The following is a 6,662-nucleotide window of genomic DNA, read 5'->3' as shown; positions in this document are numbered from 1 at the left end:
GAATTTACCAAAGTGGATTATTGAATGGGCTCGGGAGGAAGCTTGGTTGATGCTCACCTAGCATGCATGAATCCCTGGATTCTGTCCCCAACACCGCAGAAACCGGCTGTAGTGGAGCACACTTGTCATTCCCGCAATACATGAGACCCCGCCTCAGAAAGAAAAAAGAAGAAACCGGGCGTGATGGGCCACTCCTTCACACTTGGACAGGAAAGAGAATCGCTGCAAATTCAAGGCCAGCCTGGGTTACGTAGTTAGGGGCCATCCGGCTACACAGCGAAATCCGGTCTCAAAACTAAAAGAAAAGGGAGCCATCAAAATGGTTCATTTCGTAAATGCCCCCAAACCTAACATGAGTTTGATCCCCAGGACCCACTGATAGAAGGTGAGAACTGCAAGTTGTCCTCTGACTTCCACATATGTGTGGTGGCTCTCACATGCCTACACACACAGAAAGAGAGACACAAATATGCACACAAATAAGTGTAAAAAAAAATTTTAAATGGATTAGCCTGATGTGGTGGTATAAACCTTTAATCCCAGGACTCAATAGGTAGAGACAAATGAATCTATGCGAGTCTAAGGCCAGCCATAGAGCTATGCCATAGTCAGACTTTGTCTAAAAAAAAAATTATATGATAGACACCTGTATTAATCAGTGTTACTATTACTGTGATGAAACATGACCAGTTTAGGGAGGAAACTTTATTTGGCTTACACTTAACACTGCTCATCATGGAAGGAAATCAGGACAGGAACTCAAAAGAGGGCAGGAACCTAAACTAGAGGCAGGAGGAGATGCAGAGACTATCAAGGGGTTCTGCTTACTGGCTTGCTCACCATGACTTGCATAGCCTGCTTTCTTATAGAACCCAGGACCACCAGCCCAGCAGTGGCCCCACCCACAAATGGACTGGTTCCTCCCCATCAATGACTAATTAAGAAAATGCCCTACACCAGGTGGTGGTGGCACACACCTTTAATCCCAGTACTTGGGAGGCAGAGGCAGGCAGATCTCTGTGAGTTCAAGGCCAGCCTGGTTTACAGAGTAAGTTTCAGGACTGGCTCCAAAGAGACAGAGAAATCCTGTCTCGAAAAACCGAGAGAGGAAGAGAGAGAGAGAGAGAGAGAGAGAGAGAGAGGGAGGGAGGGAGGTAGGGAGGGAGGGAGGGAGGGAGGGAGGGAGAGAGAGAGAGAGAGAGAGAGAGAGAGGAAGCATCTCCTCTCAGATGGCTTTAACTTGTAGCAAGTTGACCTAAAACCATCCAGCACAGGACCTTAATAACAAACTTAAGTCACTCATAGGAGTGCCTGCAATATCATGCGGTTTATTTCTAGCACATCAGAAGAAGTTTCTTTGCTTTTCATGCCTTTATCTTCTGCCTTCCCACAGTGAAGCTTTCCTATTCTAGTTCCAGGCTGTGTCTCAGTGTTTGTTATATTTGATGAAAGGATGAACTATAGCACTTCACAGCAGAGGAAGCAGCCTCAGAAGCCAATTCACTTGCCCAGAATCACAGAGCTGGATCTAGGCCTCAGAAAGGTTTCTTTGTCTCAACACCGCTTATTTATATACTTCCCATTTTTTTTTGAGAAGGGTCTAAAATAGCTCAGAGTAGTCTTCGACTTCCTACGTAACTGAGGATAACCTTGAACTCCTGACCCTCCTGTTGTTTCTTTCCCAGCAATTGCTGGGATTATAGGCCTGTACCACCAAGCTTGGCTACAAGAATTTATTTTCTCTGACCAAACCAGCCCTAGGCACTTGATGGTGAGCTAAAACCAAACATAGCCTCTGACTTCCTAACTGTGGCAAAGCAGGCAGAGTGGACACTTGAGTGCCCTGAACCTTGGTCTAGTAACAGATCAGTTGAGGGCTAGGCAAAGGCAATACATAGCAAGGTGTTTGCATTGTGAGCACAGGCTCCCGGAAAGTCTGGGCCTCGTCTCAATTGTCGAATCCCGAGGACTTTCTCTCAGAGTGGCTAGAAATCTGGCAAGGAAGCAGTGACTGACTTACTGATGATCCCCCTGCCTGCACCTCCTGAGAGTTGGGATTACATTTGTGTACCCCCACATCCATTTTATGTGATGCTGGGATCAAACCCAGGCTTTCGGCATACGAGGTGAGCACTCAACCAGCTGCATCCCAGGCTGCACACTGCTAGTCCCCATGGTGAGTAGAACTCCAAGCATATCACAACAAGAGACTCAACTTCACTTTGCAGCATGGGAAGACATCCCAGAGCTGACATTGATCCTAAAAGATGTGTTATTACCATTATAAAAGGGTTAATATAGGGGAAAATAGCAAGAAGGAACAGCAGAGTATGGTGTAATACCAGAAATTAGGAGGTCATAGGAGGTCAGGGGGACCAGGAACTCTAAGCACAGCCTAGGCTACATGAGAGTCTCTCTTTTAAAAAAAATTTAAAAATTTTAAAAAGACAATGAATCATATCATTAAAGTCAATAACAACGATACATCTAAAGGACTTGTGAATGTTTTGGGGAAACATTGAAATTGTCATTTTACATGTGAAGACATACCCAAAGTAGCAAAGCACGTATATCTGGGTTTAAACCCTGACTCTGCTAGGAGTTGCAATTAAGTGAGATACGTACTGCCCAGGATCATAGCTTAACAGTAACTATCTAACAGTAACTATGTACAAGGCCCTGAGTTCCATCTCCAGTACCACTGGGAGAAAATAGATCTAGATAAAGTTTTTCTTCTTGTAGGTATTTGGTTTTTTATGCATGTGTATATGTGTACAGCATGTGTGTGTACATGCATGTTTGCATGTGTGCCAGTGTGCATGCATGTGTACCTATGGAGGCCCAGGGTTGACATCCAGTGTCTTTCTTATCCCTCTTCACCTCATATACTGAAACAGGGTCTCTCACTCGAACCCAGAGCTCACTATTTCTTTAATCTAGCCAGCTTGCTCTGGAGATCCCCATCTCTGCTTCCCATGAGCTGAGATTACAGAGAGGTCACAGTGCCCTCTTGGCTGAGGATCCAAACTCTAGTCCTCGTGCACGGGCAGCAAGGGCTTTGCCCTAGCCGTGTGTACAGTCCTTAGCACCTAGCGCACAGTCATTGCGCAATAAATGTTAGTTCTGAGTTCTTTCACTTCGTGTCAATTATCGAATTGTGCAGCTTCATCGTTTCATCCTTAACAGGTCATTTTGTTTGGGATGTGAGGACATTAATGTGAAAATGAGATCAATGGACCAGGTCACTAGTGCTTTGAGATGGGTGTAGTGGTGCACACCTGGAATCCCAGCCCTTGGGAGACTGAGTTCTATGCCAGCCTAGGCAACACAGCAATACCCTCTTGTCTGGGTGGTCGGGGTGCTTCTAGTACAGGAGTGAGGTATAGACTCAGCTCTAGAAGCACAGGGAGTCTTGGGAGGTGCCTGAATCAGAGCTTCTGAAATAAAGCTCACCTACAACGCATGACAGTTGCCATAGAGGAGAGAGAAGCCTGTGGCCCGGTCAGTCCACCATTAATCCTTAGTGACAATTTGATGATATTTAGAGTCACCTAGAAGAGTCTGGGCATGGCTGTGAGGGCAGGATATTTTCCAGGAGGTTTAACTGAGGAAGGAAGACCCAGGCTGAGCATGATGGGGACCTTCCCATGGCCTGGAGTCCTGGTCTGAATAGAAAAGGGGGGCAGGAAGAAGCCCACTGAGTGCTGGCATTCCCCTTCTCGGCTTCTCTGCCACTGGGATGTAAACACACTGCCACACACTCACAGCGCCAGAGAGGCCTGTCCCCGCGCTCTGCTGACATGCCTGATGGGCTTGCTCACAATGACAAGAAAAATAACTAATACCCAAGCTTATCTTCATCTCAGTACATTTTCATCAGAAAATAAGTGGAAAAGAGAATTCCATTCTGTCAGAGAAACAGTTTGGGAAACCAGGTATGGTGGCCCCAGCCTCTAATCCCAGCGCTTGGGAGCTGAAGGCAAGAGGATCACAAGTGCAAGGCTAATCTGGGCTACATGCCATTCTGTCACACGTGCGTGTGTGTGTGTGTGTGTGTGTGTGTGTGTGTGTGTGCATGCACATACACACACACACCATTTTTGGTCCTGTCGCTGCTTCTAGAGTCAGAGTCCCACTATGTAGCCCAGACAGGAACTCGGTCTGTAGATCATGCCGTCTTCCATTCCTGCCTCTGCCTCCCAAGTGCCAAGATTACAGGCTATCATGATGTATCATAGATAGAGGCTTCAAGACCCACACTCAATCAAAAACAGGGACTGGGGACATGGCTCCATTAGTAAAGTTCTTGGTGTACAAGCATGAGGACCTGAGTTCAAATCCCCAGCATGCACATAAAAGCGTGGCATGACAACAAGTACCTATAATCCCAGAACTGGGGCGATAGAGACAGGACCCACATCATAGAAGGGGAGAACTGACTCCCACAAGCTGTCTTTTGACCTCCACACATAGGCTGTGGTGCATGCACACACATACACACATTAACACATATAAAAATTTTAATTCCAAGTTTTTTGAACTCAATAAATTTTGACAGGAGAAGAAAAAAGGGAGGAGGCAAGATAGGCAGTGAGAAAGGAGGGCGCTGGGCTGGAAGGTAGGAAGGCAACAAACTGTACAAGGGCCAAAGGCTGCAGGGAATTCTAAGTTCCACCAAAGCAAAGCAAAACCAGATGCAGGCAGGATCAAGGAGCAAAGCTAGACTGGCTTCAGGGATCAGGCTTCTACTTGCTACCCTAACCCTGATAGCTGTGTGACCCTGTGAAGGGGCCTCTCCCTGCTCTCTTCCCCTGTAGCTGCAGTGGTCAGACCTCCCAGAAGTTTCTAAGAGGGCTCAACTGCAGGAGATAGCATTTCTCAGCCATGCTTCCCAAACACTCAATCATTTGATCCACATGTCAGCCCAGGTGAGGCTGAGGGTTCGTAACTGGGGAGTAGAGAGACCCAATGAAGATACCAAAACACCCACATACACAAGAAGGAATAGGCCACCAATATGGGAACCTAGATAATCTGGATCCAGAGAGAAATAAAGGACCATGAAAGAACATCCCAGTACAAACATTTCATCACTTAGCTAGAAAACAAGAGGGATGGAAGAATGGGAGAGTCATGTGCCTGGTGCTCACCCTACCCCTCCACATGGCCAGGGCCAGGTCCTGAAATTCAGACAAGATCCCCACCTCGCCCCCAAAGCCACCTTGCTCCTTCCCTAACAAGGGACATTAAGACCTCAAACAGTGAAAGACAATGAGGACACAACACCAGACGCTGCTGTTGCCAACATTGGCATCAGTGGGCAGCTGCTGCACATCTGGGCAATACTGCCTCATCCTTTTTAAGGATTTAGTGATTCATAAACATTGTTTGTTGCTCTCATTACCACGTCTTCACCGCCATTAACACCAAGATGACAGATGGCTTTCATTTTCTTAATGGCGTCTATTTCAAGTGCAAGGCCTGCTGCCTAAGGGGCACAAAGCACAGCATTTGCTCCAGATCGCGAACATGGAATTCACTAACCTATAAAGTACATAGGATGTATCAATCTTGCCTTTTAAATGGGAAATTAAAAAGTCCAGAACTCAAGGTATCTGCTTAAGGCAATACAGCAGTGTGTCAGACCCCAGACACAAATTCACAAGAGCATTCCAAGAGACCTACATGGGATGCCAACTCCAACCTTTGTCGCAATATGTCCATACTCTCCCATAGTCACACAGCCTGGGTTACTCAGATTCAAGCCTAGATAGCCTGAGAAAAGTTACAGATTACAACAGCCCCCCTCGAGGTCTCCACCAGCTGCCTCACAAGCAGGCCGGGACACCCCAGAGCCCCTCACCTGGAGGACCCGTCGATTTCTCCTCTTGAGGTTCTGAGGAGGGAGCTGCTTATTCGGCTTCATCTTGTCCCGGCATTTGGTGAAGAGCTGTACACAAGATGGCTTAATTGGGCAGCAGCCATCCCTCTGGTCCCAAGTCCTCAGAGAGTAGAGTACACAGGCCTCGTCTTTTACTAATTGCCAGTTGTGTCACCATGGCAAATCTCACCAGGGACTCTCTAGCCAGAGGCAACTTTCTAACAACCAGTGTGGTTTCCCATCCTTCCAGTTGCGAAGCTTCTTCCCATCCTACCTGCTACTACTAGTTAACGCTGATCCAGCCCCTATGAGGCCCTGACCTATGAAGGTCAAGCCATGTCACACCATGATGCAGAGAGGAATCAGTGTGAGGTTGATACAGGGTCGCATGCCCCTGTTCACACCTTACCCTCTGTCCCACATGCTAGTAACTGAAGTATGGCCTCTCCGTGGCCCCTACTTCTTAATTAAAGGCAGGAGCATGTCATGTTGGGCTCTGGGTGTTGAATACCTTGGTTGCTAGCTGTCTCCGGCTAAACTAAGGAGGAGCCACCAGAGACAATTACAGTTTTGAGTTTGAAGAAACAAGTACATCTTTAAATGATCAATAGATATGATGTTAGTCTGGGCATCCAACTCACTGTAAACCAGTCTAGATAAAAGATCACGTTTAGTGCCCGTGAGATGGTTCACGTTTGCTGCCCAAACCTGATGACTTGAAGATGATGCCCAGGGCCTATGTAAAGGTGGAAGTAGAACCCATTCCACAAAGTTGTCCTGT

The sequence above is a fragment of the Microtus pennsylvanicus genome, chromosome 2, assembly GCF_037038515.1.
Source record: "Microtus pennsylvanicus isolate mMicPen1 chromosome 2, mMicPen1.hap1, whole genome shotgun sequence".
NCBI lineage: Eukaryota > Metazoa > Chordata > Mammalia > Rodentia > Cricetidae > Microtus > Microtus pennsylvanicus.
The sequence above is the reverse complement of the archived record's forward strand: the minus strand, read 5'-3'. Positions refer to the sequence as shown.